Source organism: Schistocerca piceifrons, chromosome 2, assembly GCF_021461385.2.
Source record: "Schistocerca piceifrons isolate TAMUIC-IGC-003096 chromosome 2, iqSchPice1.1, whole genome shotgun sequence".
Lineage (NCBI taxonomy): Eukaryota > Metazoa > Arthropoda > Insecta > Orthoptera > Acrididae > Schistocerca > Schistocerca piceifrons.
Window position 1 is genome coordinate 610,546,721 of NC_060139.1, and position 16,370 is coordinate 610,563,090.

At 39.6% G+C, this 16,370-nt stretch overlaps 1 protein-coding gene across 2 annotated transcripts in view; it reads right to left on the reverse strand.

Moving 5' to 3' along the window:
* LOC124774869 overlaps positions 1-14,488 on the reverse strand; it is a 193,836-nt gene extending 179,348 nt beyond the window's left edge. Inside the window, exon 1 of one of the 2 annotated variants that reach the window (XM_047249516.1) lies at positions 14,362-14,488. The gene's annotated coding sequence lies outside the window, so the exon portion shown is untranslated. The remainder of the gene's footprint in view (positions 1-14,361) is intronic. The other variant, XM_047249517.1, reaches the window with a different exon arrangement.
* Positions 14,489-16,370: the final 1,882 nt, after the last annotated feature.

The window sequence follows — 16,370 nt, forward strand, 5'->3', positions numbered from 1 at the left end:
ATCACATAATTAATTATGAACTGTTGGTGAGATACCTTTAAAGATGGAGTTCTGCTTCTATATGCAAACAATTGAAAGGTCTCATGGGGAAAACTCTAGTGAAGGTAGACTCCTCTGTGGTGCACAGGGTCTAGTAGGCATAAAACAAAGTGCTGCGACCTGTAAGTGGCACATTTATGCTCTAATTGGAATAATATAAGTGACTGGCAAAATTTTTCTATGACCTGTCAATCTGCTCCCCAAGTAGTAGTTAAGAGAAAGTGTAGATAATTTATTTTCTGCATACAGGTTGTCTTGAGCTACTTTTACATGGTCACTATGACAGTTTGTGATCAAACAGCACTCCTAACAGGAAATGTCATCTACCACTTTCAGCTGTCAGTTATCCAGATATAATATAGGGTGTGAGTGGGTGTGTTGGGATTGATTTAGTGGAGGAGACCAACCAGCGAGGTCATCGATCTGATCGGATTAGGGAAGGCAGACTGCCGTGCCCTTTCAAAGGAACCATCCCGCCATTTGCCAGAACCAATTTAGGAAAATCACGGAAAACCTAAATCAGGATGGCCGGACACAGGATTTAACCATCGTCCTCCCGAATGCGAGTCCAGGTTGCTAACCACTGTGCCACCTCACTCAGTGCTAAGGGGATGGATCGAATTCCACAGAAGAAAATGATGGCGAAGTTTTTAGACAAAATATTATACCCATGTTTTGAGGCCATATTCATATCTCCTGAATGAGTATTTAAGTATGACATCCCACTGAGCCTAGTGATCTAGAACTACAGCACAAACAGAAGTCTTTCACATATGAGGCCAATGATATATTTGCTCCAGCAACAGCAGCAATTCCGTTTATGGGAATTACAGAGACCGTAGTACTCACGACTGAACCCTGCAGAACCCCATTCACCAGGACATATTTATTGTTGAGAGTCATATCAACTAACTCAAAATGATGATGGGATACTTTTTTCCCTTCTTCTTGCAAAAGTTAGTAGATTGCCTCAGGAGCCCCACATGCACAATATAGCTAACATGTGGTGTCATGATGATGCATTGTATCCCTTTTGGAAGTCAAGGAGGACCACTACCAAGTCTCAACAAGGATGAAGGCCTCCCTACTGGCATAGTTCACATAAAAAAATGCGGTTTCTTGTGGATCTGACTTTAGAAACTCACTATAAATTAATGGACACAAATTTCTTGTTTCCAGACACCAACAAAGCCTGTCACTGAGCATCTGTTCCAGGAAATTGCATAGGTTCCATTAAACTTATCGGTCTGAAGCTGTCTATATTTTTATCATGTTTCTATATCTGTACAATGCTAGTTTCTGCCCAAAGGGTGGAATAAAATTCCTTCTTGTCAAATTCTGCTGAACATCAGAGTTATTTGTTTGCTATATGCACTATGGTGGCAAAGTATGTGATTGTGTACGGTATGTGGGCTCAAGGAGGTATCTTTGCACTGTGCTAGCATATTGTTTATTCTCAGTCTGTAAAAGAGGTGTTTTAGATCTCTCTCTGTTGGGTGTTAAAGACAAATACTATGTTCTGTTAAATTTCAATGTAGATTAAAATCTAAGTGAAAACTGTTTGAAGCTGACATTCTGGCATAATATGTCACCAGAAATTTGGTTACATCAAAAGGATCTCTATGAAGTACTACTCTACCTAAAATTCCAAATTCCAACTGGGAAACGATGCCCACTGATACATCACACATTTGACAACACTTGGATGTCTGGTGCATGTACATTCATTGAATCAATGTATTGTTTCCAACAATCCCACTTCCATTGTTCGATTAAATAACATGATTGTGCTTGAAGTCATTTATATAAAATTAGAATATAGAGATAGGGATGTCCTCTTTGTTATTGTAATGTCCTTCACCTGTTTCTTTAAACCTACACAGTACAGACTTGCATCAAAATGGACAGAAGACAAGTGTATCACATGATCACATGTGTGCTGCACTGTTTTATATATCCCACAAAAATGATATTGACAAGTCAGTGAGATATATATATAATATATATATCTCACTGACTTGTCAATATCATTTTTGTGGGATATGGTGACATAGGCTTCAGTGTATTATGCAACATCTAAAATCCATGATTAGCAGCTCGATTACTTGACCTCTACTATTTATACTCTCACTGCCCCACAGATAATTGTGGGTGTTCCATTCAAAAAGCAGGATAAAGGAGAGGGGTAACTGATGTAATAGTTATTCCGTCTCCAGATACTTATGAGCCATGACACTATGACCACCTGCTTAATAGTGTCTTGGTCCACCTTTGAAACACAATACAGTATCAATGTCTTGTGGTATGAATTTGACAATTCCTCCGCATGTTTCAAGAAGTAGGGGGCACCAGATGGCTACACACACACACACACACACACACACACACACACACACACACACACACACACTCTACTCAATTCCTGTAAACTATGAGCTAGTGGTTTGTGGGCACAGAGCTGGCACCCAATAGCATCCCAGATGTGTTCCACTGGGACCAGCTCAGCCAAATTTGAAGGCCAAGATATCGGCATGAATTCACTACCATGCTCCTCAAACCACTGTAGCACATTTCTGGCCTTGTGACATAAATAGTTTTCCTGCTGAAGGATGCCTTTGTCATCAGGGAAGAAATCAAGCATAAAGAGATACACAGACAGTACACAATTCACGTAGTCCACAGCTTTTGTAGTCCCTTCAGTAACTATCAAAGGTCTCATGGAAACATAGGTGAATGTTCCTCAATGCACACTACTGCTCTCCCCCCCCCCCCCCCTCCCACCCGTCTACTCCCATGATGCAGTGTACATTTCAAACAACTGTCCGTCAGATGATGGTGTGTCCAGAAATGGCCACTGACCTAGTGCAAAAATAAATGTCATTCACCTGACCAAGCAACATGTTTTCATTGATCCACAGTCCTACCTCAAAAATCCTATGCCAACTCCAACTGTGCCTATCGCGGTTCAGCATCTCTGCTATATGGTCAGTAGCAACTTTCCTTCTCTCCAATTGTAATTGACAATGTCATTGCATCAACATGGGAATATTTAGGGGTCATCTGTTGTGAAGTCTCACAATCAATGAAATTTTCATTCTGCAGCGGAGTGTGCACTGATATGAAACTTCCTGGCGGATTAAAACTGTGTGCTGGACTGAGACTCAAACTCAGGACCTTTGCCTTACACGGGCAAGTCTCTACCATCTAAGGTATCCAAGCACGATTCATGCCCCGTACGTCATCTCCTACCTTCCAAACTTCACAAAAACTCTCCTGCGAAACTTGCAGAACTAGTACTCCTTTCTTCCAGTGAGAGAGATATCACCTAGGTCAATACAGACTCAGAGTGCTTGAGATTGCGCTTCAGTTGCTTCTTTAGTCAATAAGATCCCAGTCTTCATTTTCTCCAGCATGGCAACTTTTCCAAACTTCTCTTTTAATATTCTCCTCAAAAAATATAGGTTTCATTGTTGTGCTAGTCCTCGTATGCATGAGGTATTGAGTAAATTGTTTGATTTCTTATTTCCTAGCCTGGTCCTTGTCCCAAGGCATGGTTAGCAAAGAGGTGGCAGAGGGTCCACACAAAATTTTCTTAATCCAGTCACTAAGACAGTGAGTTCCACATGGTCATTATCTGGTCTAAGTTTAAATCACACCATCTACAGCAGTCAAGGGGTCTCCTCAGGGGTGTCATCCAGCCATAGCAACATCCACCTGACTTGATGTTCATTGCTCACAGTTAGATTAAAACTGAAGAAACTGCAAAAAGGTGGGAATTTAAGGAGATGGGACCTGGATAAACTGAAAGAACCAGAGGTTGTACAGAGTTTCAGGGAGAGCATAAGGGAACAATTGACAGGAATGGGGGAAAGAAATACAGTAGAAGAAGAATGGGTAGCTCTGAGAGATGAAGTAGTGAAGGCAGCAGAGGATCAAGTAGGTAAAAAGATGAGGGCTAGTACAAATCCTTGGGTAACAGAAGAAATACTGAATTTAATTGATGAAACGAGAAAATATAAAAATACAGTAAATGAAGCAGGCAAAAAGGAAAACAAACGTCTCAAAAGTGAGATCGACAGGAAGTGCAAAATGGCTAAGCAGGGATGGCTAGAGGACAAATGTAAGGATGTAGAGACTTATCTCACAAGGGGTAAGATAGATACTGCCTACAGGAAAATTAGAGAGACCTTTGGAGAAAAGAGAACCACTTGTATGAATATCAAGAGCTCAGATGGAAACCCAGTTCTAAGCAAAGAAGGGAAAACAGAAAGGTGGAAGGAGTATATAGAGGGTCTACAAAAGGGCGATGTATTTGAGGACAATATTATGGAAATGAAAGAGGATGTAGATGAAGATGAAATGGGAGATACGATACTGCGTGAAGAGTTTGACAGAGCACTGAAAGACCTGAGTCGAAACAAGGCTCCGGGAGTAGACAACATTCCATTAGAACTACTGACAGCCTTGGGAGAGCCAGTCCTGACAAAACTCTACCATCTGGTGAGCAAGATGTATGAGACAGGCGAAATACCCTCAGACTTCAAGAAGAATATAATAATTCCAATCCCAAAGAAAGCAGGTGCTGACAGATGTTAAAATTACCAAACAATCAGTTTAATACGTCACGGATGCAAAATACTAACGCAAATTCTTTACAGACGAATGGAAAAACTGATAGAAGCCGACCTCGGGGAAGATCAGTTTGGATTCTGTAGAAATATTGGAACACGTGAGGCAATACTGACCCTACCACTTATCTTAGAAGCAAGATTAAGGAAAGGCAAACCTTTCCTAGCATTTGTAGACTTAGAGAAAGCTTTTGACAATGTTGATTGGAATACTCTCTTTCATATTCTGAAGGTGGCAGGGGTAAAATACAGGGAGGGAAAGGCTATTTACAATTTGTACAGAAACCAGATGGCAGTTATAAGAGTCAAGGGACATGAAAGGGAAGCAATGGTTGGGAAGGGAGTGAGACAGGGTTGTAGCCTCTCCCCGATGTTATTCAATCTGTATATTGAGCAAGCAGTGAATGAAACAAAACAAAAATTCGGAGTAGGTATTAAAATCCATGGAGAAGAAATAAAAACTTTGAGGTTCACCGATGACATTGTAATTCTGTCAGAGACAGCAAAGGACTTGGAAGATCAGTTGAACAGAATGGATAGTGTCTTGAAAGGAGAATATAAGATGAACATCAACAAAAGCAAAACGAGGATAATGGAATGTAGTCGAATTAAGTCCGGTGATGCTGAGGGAATTAGATTAGGAAATGAGACACTTAAAGTAGTAAAGGAGTTTTGCTATTTGGGGAGCAAAATAACTGATTATGCTCGAAGTAGAGAGGATATAAAATGTAGACTGGCAATGGCAAGGAAAGCGTTTCTGAAGAAGAAAAATTTTTTAACATCGAGTATAGATTTAAATGGCAGGAAATCGTTTCTGAAAGTATTTGTGTGGAGGGAAACATGGACGATAACTAGTTTGGACAAGAAGAGAATAGAATCTTTCTAAATGTGGTGCTACAGAAGAATGCTGAAGATTAGATGGGTAGATCACATAACTAATGAGGAGGTACTGAATAGAATTGGGGAGAGGAGGAGTTTGTGGCACAACTTTACTAGAAGAAGGGATCGGTTGGTAGGACATGTTCTGAGGCATCAAGGGATCATCAATTTAGTATTGGAGGGAAGCGTGGAGGGTAAAAATCATAGAGGGAGACCAAGAGATGAATACACTAAACAGATTCAGAAAGATGTAGGTTGCAGTAAGTACTGGGAGATGAAGAAGCTTGCACAGGATAGAGTAGTATGGAGAGCTGCATCAAACCAGTCTCAGGACTGAAGACCAAAACAACAACAGTAAGGCAACAGGTCAGGCAGCAGAAATTTGAGTCCTGCGTTTCAGTGGGCTAAATATGAGAGAGTACGCAACTCTATGCCAGATTGGTTATTGTATTGATTTTCTTAAAGGAGTACTTATACCATCTGCTGAGAATGCATAGGTAATCACCTTACACCATGGATAGATGGGTGGAGGGTGTGGAAGCAGTAGGTTACCATATGTTGTGGGTGGGATAATTTCAGAAGAGGAGAATGTCTTGTAAGAATAACTCCCATCTGACAGTTTAGAAAAGTAGTGGTGGAAGGGAGGACCCAGGTGGTGTGGGTTGTGAAGCAGTCATTGAAATCAAGCATGCAAGATTAGCAATCTATCGTTTTCAATATTGCTGCTATTCCAATGGGGATTTTTCACTGACTGACACTGTACAGGTAATATTTGTTACTGCCACTCTGTAAATTAATACTGTACTCTACTCCATCACTGAAATTTTTTATGTTCAGTTTAATCACCTACTTTAATTTTAGCAATTTTTAATTTATACTGTAGAATAATCGTAATGCATGGTTTTATTTTTTTATACTTCAGTTCCAGTATAGTAAACACTCAAGTCTGTAATTATTAGCATATTTTGTTATGGCACACTTTATGTTACTAATTGTAATTTTTTTGGTGGTGGTGATGGTGGTGGTGAGAGGGGGGGGGGGGGGTTGTGATAAACATGGCTTGTTATATATCCATACAGTTCTTTTGTTTGCTGGATCAACAGAGCATGAATGAATGAATGAATATACAATCAACACATCCATATACTTAGGTATGCTTCAACATCCAGAGTCAGTTGACTTAAAACATTTTCTGAGTATGTACTACGTCATAATGTAAAAAAACTATACTGGAGATGCCAACATTTTGGCCACTGTTACAATGGTCTTCTTTAAGATCTACTCAAAGAAGGCCAATTTCACTGTGGCCGAAACATTTACTTCATCAGTATAATTTTTTACACTATCATACTCAGAAAGCTTTTACGTCAAACAACACAGTCTACAATCTGATAAGCCTCCTTGCCTCAATCTCCACTCAATACCACACTCACTGACAGCCCTGTTCCCAGGTCTGCTCCCCTCCCCATTTCACTCCATCATTCTACACTCTCACTCTCTCAATTCTACTGTAGCCTCCTTCCTCTGGCCTATCTTCCCATACCTACCTATTTCTCCATTTCACACAAAACTTCCCAGTGCCTGCAGCAGAGCTTTCTGAACAGTACCCCATTCCTATCCCATATCACTCAGTTCACCTGACATAGCACCTCAAACCTGTCAAGCTGAAATACCAAGGCAACTGTTGTAAATACCTATGCAATGAAGTGAAGTGGGACCTGTAAGTGTCAAGAGACACAAAAAGGAGTCAAAGCCTTCTAGGTGATGCAATGACACAGATAAGATTTTAATATCAAAGTATTAGGGGTCTTTGACTTTTATTTACTTGATAGAACGAGTTAAAACAGATCTTTGCACATAAATGTATAAATAAATGTAAAGTTCAACAGTTCACTTGCTTCTTGCAGCTAAGGCTATGGTTGTCTGTTCTCAATAGCATCCATTGTCTTTTTTGTATAGAGATGGACCATTTTGCTAGTTGTGTTTGTCACATTACCATGAATTCAATGTAGCAGACTTCACTCCTGTATGAGAGCAGTTGCACCGTAAAGTAGTTGCGAGTCTGTAACTTACCAAACGAAAGCGTTGGTATGTTGATAGGAGACAAAAAAACCACACACACACACACACACACACACACACACACACACACAAAAATCCCTATATGTGCGCGTGTGCGAGTGTATACCTGTCCTTTTTCCCCCTAAGGTAAATCTTTCCACTCCCGGGATTGGAATGACTCCTTACCCTCTCCCTTAAAACCCACATCCTTTCGTCTTTCCCTCTCCTTCCCTCTTTCCTATTACAGATCACAGTTAATTGTTTTTCGAAATATCTCATCAGTTGTTTTACATGCTCTCTGTTTTCATTTGGGTAGGCTTACACTGTATTTTTTATGTATTACTTAATGAATGTACTTCAATGGTTACAATCCCAAATCCTAACTTACAATTAAAAATAGTGCATGTTTTGTTTTAGCATGATCTAGAGGCCACACTGCACTGAGGAGAATGAAGGAGCTGTGCATTTAGCATTTGAGCTAGGAATCTGACTAATCATCTCAGAGTATTTGAACAAAAGTACAATGTTATTTTGTCCCAAATCACTTTTTCCATGTCCGTAACCTATTTTTCTGAAATCTGTCTGGTGTCCACTGCAGGAACACTGTGGCTGTATTAAAATCATTATTATACTAATAGATTTGTACTTCAAGACCATTTAATTAGGCAGATATCGTACTTTAGACTTGGGACTCGCCCTTCAAACTTTAAAATAGATCTTCTTGGATGGAATTCATAGCCCATTTCATTTATCTGAGGTTAACTGTGGAACCTATAAAAGAGTTGAACTTTTTTGTAAGAGACCAATAATAGCCTTGAAAGAATACCACAATGGAATGATACTTGTTGGAAGTTTAACAGGGAGAATGTAAAACTGTCTGCGTACTAACAGTCTGCTGAACAGCATCAATTAAGGCTATATCAATGACCATACGAACATCAATGATCTGCATTTCATTAGAAACATGGATGCAGTTACTTTTCCTCTCAGAACTAAGGTGAATAAAATTGTAAGATAAGATTACAATAGAGCCTTGCATGTTTTCATTGTCTATTCAGTCTTTAGCGAAGTACCTTTTTCCCTCTGATAGAAACAGGATAGTATACCTACCAGAAAAGATGGGCCAAATCTGTCCATTAACACTATTGGTGAGATCAGTTTACATCTGCATAGCAATTATATGGTGAAGTACTTGATACTGAAAGCAAAATATTGTGTTCTAATATTTCATCTTATATCTCAATCTATGTATTCAGTTATCTTGTGGCCAAAACTTGCAAATAAATAAAATAAGACTAACACAGATCGCACTATTATTCAAACTAGTAAATTCTTTTACACAGTCTAGACACATTGATGCGACCACTGCCTGTGTTTGACGTAAACATGAAATAACAACTCACAGACGGCAAGTGGCAGCACAGCTGTGGTCATAGTGTAACACGCATGGCAAAATGGTGCTATCCAAAACTAGCACTGAAGCAACTGTGGTGCACCATGGGCCACAGTTTACAGGGGTGAACGACAGCTGCTGAGGTGTCTATGGGCAAACAGATGTGCAAATGTTGAGCATCTGACCACCCAGACAAACGACGAAGCTACCAACAGTGTCTTCTCAATGAACATACAGCGAACGTTGACGTGGATGGGTCTCCACAGCAGGGTGCCTAGTTCAGGCAACCGTGCTGTTCATTGGCAACAAAGGCTGGAATTTGCATACCAATATTGCAATTGGACAGTCAGCGAATAGTGACAGGTGGCCTTTTCAGATGAATCAAGTTTTATGCTCCGAAACGTCTTAAAGCAAACACCTTACAACAATTATCAGAAGGATCCAGGCAGAGGAGGGAGCATAATGGTGTAGAGAATGTTTTTGTGACATTCGCTGGATGATTCCGTCATTCTGAAAGGCACAATGGATCAACCCACGTATGCATCTATCCTTGGAGCCATGTCCATTACTGCATGCAGATCACTTTTTCCTCGGCACAATAGCATCTATCAGGAGGACAATGCAACATGTTGCGCAGCTCACAGTGTATATGCATGATCCGAAGAGCACCAGGATGAGTTAACTGCACTCCGCTGACCATTTAACTCCACAGATTTAAATCCAATCCAAAACACGTGGTACCATCTCAATCACATTGTTTGCTTCGCGGGTCCTCAGCCAAGAAACCTGGTGCGGCTAGCCACAGCATTTACGTCAGCATCTCTATTAGCACCTTATAGAACTTCACTGACACACTTTCTGTGCATCTTGCAGCAGTGTGCACTGCAAAAGGTGGTTATTTGGACTTTTGACAAGTGGCCACAATGTGACTGAACAGAATAGTTTTCTTAAACTATTTGATTTCTTTAAACATGCACTTATCATGCATTTTTGTGTCTATATCTAAGATATGAATTCACTGTAGAACTACCTTACTAAATGTCAGGAAAATGTGTAAATTGCATGGCACAGCTCCTAAACTTATTCAAGGCAAAAAATAACACTGTCGAAAATGCCAGTGAAACAACCATATAATAGCCTTCCCTCAATTCCTTTACAGATTTTATTTCATATTTTATGGACAGCAGCAGCAGCAGGAGTAGAAGTAGTAGTAGTAGTAGTAGTAGTAGTAGTAGTAGTTGTTGTTGTTATTGGCAGTGGTGGTCACAGTTGTGCGGTGGTCACAGCTGTTGTGCTAATAATACAGTAAAAACATTTTCCCTAACACATCATTTGATCCAGCACTAAAAAATGTCATGGTGGCTACAGGAGAAGAGTTCACATGGGATCCAAAGTTACTTGGAGCATGTTCGGAGTGTGAGAGTGATAGAAAACATAAAAATCAGCAAAAGAAGAAATGAAGTTTGAGAACTGGCAGAAATGCAAAAGAGGGACTGAGGGGTCATTACATTGATAAATGGGCAGAAGATTCCTCGGATACGCACAGGAGGTAGGTATGTCAATGTTTACAAGAAACACTCAAACATTATTTAGAAAACATGAGAACTGTATGTTTAATCTACATCCATACTCCGCAAACCAGTGAAGTGCTGGCAGTGATTATTTCCCATTGTATCAGTTATTAAGGTTTCTTTCGATTGCAGTCAAGTAAGGAGAGCAAGAGGAAAAGCGATTTAAAAGTTTCTGTGTGCATGCTGCAATTAATCTCACCTTGCCCTCATGATCCCTAAGGGAGCAACATGTAGCAAGTTGTAGAATATTCCTTGTGTCATCATTACAAGCTAATTCTTGGAAATTTGTAAGTAGGCTTTCTCAGAATAGTTTGCATTTACCTTCAGCACTCTGCCAGATCAGAGCTTCCACCATCTCCATGACACTTTTCCACAGATCAAACAAACCTGTGACCATTTGCACTGTCCTTCTTCTTATATATTCAATATCCTCTGTCAGTCCTGTCTGGCACAGGTTCCACACACTTAAGTGGTATTCTAGGGTGGGTTGCACAAATGATTTGTAAGTATTCTCTTTTATAGGCTCATAGCATTTCACTGGTACTCTATGAACAAACTGAATCTGCCACTTGCTTTCCCTACGAATGAACCTGTGCGATCGTTCCAGTACATATCCCTCCAAAGTGTTACCCCATGTTTTTTGTGTGAATTAACTGATACAGTCATGACTCATTGATATTTTAGTCAAAAGAAACTTTGGTTTCGCATTTTGTGATGAGCACAATTTTACATTTCTGAATATTTAAAGCATGCTGCTAATCTTTGCACCACTCTGAAATCTTATCATGATATGACTGAATATCCGTGCAGCATTTTTCAGGCAATACTTTATTATAGTTACATGCATCATCTGTGATAAGCCTAATGTTACTATGATGTTAACAAAGTCATTAATAAACAACATGAACACTAGGACACATTCATAGGTAACTCCACATCTGTTGATGACTGTCCAAGAAAGCCTCACTCCAGTCACAAAATTCACTTGATATCTCATATGATTGTACTTTTGATAGTAAGTGTAGGTGTAATACTGAGTAAAATGCTTATAGGAAATCAGGAAATACTGCATATACCTGTCTTGATTCATGCCTTTCGGTATGTGAGAGTTGGATTTCATATGATCAATTTCTTCAGAATAAATTATTGTTGATATGGAGGAGGCCATTCTGTTCAAGATTCCTCATCATTTTTGAGCTCAGAATGTGTTGTAAGATTGTAAAACAAATAGCTGTCAAGGGTATTGGTTGGTAGTTTCGTGGATCATTGCTGCCACTCTTCTTGTAGAGTGGTGTGACCTGTGCTTTCTTCCCACCACTGAGCAGGCATTTTTGTTGAGGGATCTATGGTACATTATGACTAACAGAGGTGCTAACTCAATCACAAATCCTGTACAGGATCCAACAGGGATTCCATTGGGCCATGGAATTTTGATAAATTTTAAGTGATTTCAGCTGTTTCTCAACACCACTTACACTAATATCTACATCACTCATTTTTGCAGTGATGTGAGAATGAAATTGGGGGAACACTCCTGGATTTCTTTTTGTAAAGGAACATTTGAAAACTGAGTTAAGCATATCTGCTTTGCTATCCTCAATTAAAGTTCCTAATGCATCCTTGAGTGTCTCGAGTGGTACCACTAACAGCCTTTACATACAAATAGAATTTGGTTTTTATTGGAGTTCTTATTATAATATTCTGATATTGTAGTCATTGATGTCTTCACAAGTTTCTTTAAAATGACTGTATACCACAGGAGGTCCCTCAAATCCTGAACTCTTCTACTGGGTACATATCTACACAGTGAATAGTCAACTATTCGTTTAAACTTGAGCCATAGTTCCTCTACATGCTCTGGTCCAAGCTGAAAGTTTCAGGTTCCTCACTGAGATATGACACTACTGCTTATCTAGTTTACTGAACACACAGATAATTCTATTTGTTTTAGCTGTCCTCCGTATTTTGGTAATAAGTGTTGCTGCAACTTCCTCGTTGTCACCAATACCAGTTACTATGCAGCCATCCTCAAACAGGTCCGATGTATTTGTTGCTGTTTGTATAACACTGTACACAGTCCTACCCCAATTAGCAACACCCAGGTCATTGCGCTCCTTTTTTATTAAAAAAGAGGTGGCAAGTGATAGGAAGGCATCCCTCCAAGTAGTATATTGACCTTCGTCTTGTAATAAACAAAACTTTACATGTACTGGTATCACAAACAGTCTCCAGTTTAAAGAAGGCTTCCCTCCTTGAGCTTCATTACAGTATGGTTAGAGGAGGAGATTACTGTTCAACGTCCCGTCGACAACGAGGTCATTAGAGACGGAGCACAAGCTCGGATTAGGGAAGGTTGGGGAAGGAAATCGGCCGTGCCCTTTCAAAGGAACCATCCCGGCATTTGCCTGAAGCGATTTAGAGAAATCACGGAAAACCTAAATCAGGATGGCCGGACGCGGGATTGAACCGTCATCCTCCCGAATGCGAGTCCAGTGTGCTCACCACTGCGCCACCTCGCTCGGTAGTATGGTTAGAGCTCTCAAAACTAACAGCAAGAGGAATACTGTGAATGGTATTTTGGCCTGGCAACAAAAGAAGAGTGAATCCATTAATAATCACTTGCTGTAGTCCCAGTCATCACACCTAAGACCTTCACTTGCTACACCAGAGAAAGATGACTGAGTGTCATCTAAGCAGTGTGAAAAAAATATTGGATCACGGGCTTGTGATAAGTACCAGGAAATGTACACAGTAACAATTATGGTACACTGCCGAAGTTTTAAGAGTAATGAATTTCAGTTCTATTTATATTTCATTTACCACTCTTGGTTCATATTACTCTCTAGTTGTTGTGGGAGCTGTAACTACAGACTAATAATAAGTGAGCAGCTGTAGACTGTCTTATTGCTAACAATTTTCACACACATTATATGAGAGTGAGAAATTTATGGATAGGAAATAAAGCACTGTCCAGAACTTGCCAACACAGAAAATGTTATTGCCACCGCCAGTTGTCAAATTTTTACCCTTATGAACACCAGAAAAACTGTTGTACAAATTGCTATTGTAAGAACTGATTTCTACTTTGAAAACTAAACAGAAACGAAGAACAGTCTGTACAATAAATTACGGTGTAAATCCAATGAAAATACTGACACTAAAATTTACATCACTTTCGAGAAGTCAATTAACAATCTGTCAGATTTCTCTCTCTTGCTTGGCGATTTCACCGGCACATCACTCCACAAAGCATGCATTCCTGCAGTAGTGTGGTCAAGAAACCGTGTATGTGTTTCCAGAAACAGTTTATTAACCAATTAACGAAGCAAGCAAGCGCATGTTATTCATTTATACACCAACATACATACAATCCACACAAAATGCACAGTAGTAAATTTTAATCAACCTGTTTAGCACATAGAGGGGTCACTAAAACAATTCGAAAACATATCCAAGTCGAACATAGTATCCTACTGATGTTTTTAGTCAAACAGGCAGAAGCCAAGGGGATTTACTGACAACAGTGAAAAATCACATAAGAACGAAAAACATAAGCATTTCGAAAAATGACCTTTTTTTTAATGATCATGCTCAACCATTGACAACCGACAAACCGAAATGTTTTCGTCAGAACTGGTAACTCGATGCACAATTTGAAATAAAGGCTCCCTTTTTCAAGAGTATCCTTGTATCTTATGTACAGTGGAACGAAATCAATCCTTAATCTCCATATCAACAAAACTACCTTTAAGTTTTCAATAAATGGTGATTCTGAATCGCAAATACATACTATTATTTGACTGACAACGATGTTGTTTTATTCATATCCCAATGTTGACATATTTCAATCGCAAGCACTTCAGACCTTATTTACATCACAAAAACATTTCCCCTGTCATGTACATCTCTGATTCTTTTATGGCTCTGGTGATGTCAGCCCAGTGCGGCCAACGTAAAGAAGTTCTAAAGCGCAGATGAACAATATACCAAAAAAGGATGTGGTCATAACGAAATGACCATAATGAAACCCAAAACAAAATTATGAACGAGAACGTCTCACAATCTATAAAGGGACCATATTATCAAGGATAGAAGTCCTAAAGAGATAGCTCTTCTTGTACCTACGCAACACACTTTTTTCTTTTTTTAAATCGGCAAACCGAACAATTTGGTGGAAGCCTACACACAGACCGACTAACAGCACACAGCTCTTGTTGCTTGCTGCTTGTTCTTTATGTTGGATCTGTTGACGTTATGTTGCTCGAGATGATGCTTGGTCTCCCAAAAAACTGGTAACGATAGTCTCAGAAAATATAATATTACACAAACAAAAGATTTTAATTTCAGTTAAACAGTAGCCTTTCTTTCAGTATTTTAAAAGCAATACTTTGGACATGTTTAGTTAGTAGTCAGCAAGTTGTTCTTGATATTAATGGTGTTTTATGTTGAATCATCATTGATTCAGTTCTTCACTGAAGAAATGCTATTTCACGTCAGTATGCTTGCTTCTACTTAATACTTACCATATCAACACAAAATGTAACTGTATGTTTTTATTCAGCAATTCTTCTACGAAACTCTTAAACCTTCATCTCTTGAGACCATTGAGCTGCAAAAATATATTAGAAATAGTGAACAGAATAGTGAAAGTGAGTGGAGTTGAGGTTTATTTAAGGAACCAGTGATAGTTACAATATCTTCACAATACATACATTCACTTATGAAATTTGATATTAATGTTGTTGTTGTGGTCTGCAGTCCAGAGATTTGTTTGATTCTGCTCTCCATGCTACTCTATCCTGTGCAAGCTTCTCCCAGTACCTACTGCAACCTACATCCTTTTGGCTCTGCTTACCGTACTCATCTCTTGGTTTCCTTCTACGATTTTTACGCTTCACACTGACATCCAATACTAAATTGGTGATCCCTTGATGCCTCAGAACATTTCCTACCAACTGATCCCTTCTTCTAGCCAAGTTGTGCCGCAAATTTCTCTTCTCCTCAGTTCTATTCAGTACCTCCTCATTAGTTATGTGATCTACCCATCTAATCTTCAGTATTCTTCTGTATCACCACATTTCGAAATCTTCTATTCTCTTCTTGTCTAAACTATTTATCGTCCACGTTTCACTTCCATACATGGCTAAACTCCATACAAATACTTTCAGAAACGACTTCCTGAGACTTAAATCCATACTCGATGTTAACAAATTTTTCTTCTTCAGAAACGCTTCCTTGCCGTTGCCAGTCAACATTTTATATCCTCTCTACTTCGACCATCATCATTTATTTTGATCACCAAATACCATAACTCTTATAGTTCATGGTGTGGGTTCCTGTGGTCCTAGTTCATGAACCACGGGCAACATATGAGTGGCCAAGTAAGTGGTCCTGACAGTAGGGATACCAGTTACTGTGGAGTAAGGCTGGGCATCTCGGACATATTCTGAGTCATGGTCACCTTTGTGCTCAGACGGCAAAGACTACCAAATCCACCGGTTAGTCCCTCAACCGTCAGGGGTAAAACACAATGGGACCCAGGGCAAGTAAGGCTATCAACCTGCTTGATGCTGGCAACAATCAGAGCAAAATGCCTCGGACCTTCGGACGTGACGAAGTCCCACCTCTAATTGACAAACCAGGGACTCCTAAGATACGACTCGGCAAACGAATGGTATCGAGATGGGGAGCTATTAATATCAATGGGGGCTACTCTGGGAAGAAGGTAGAGCTGGCAGAGGTTGCAAATAAGATGGGGTTGGACGTTTCAGCTGTTAGTGACATTCGGGTAAGGGGTGA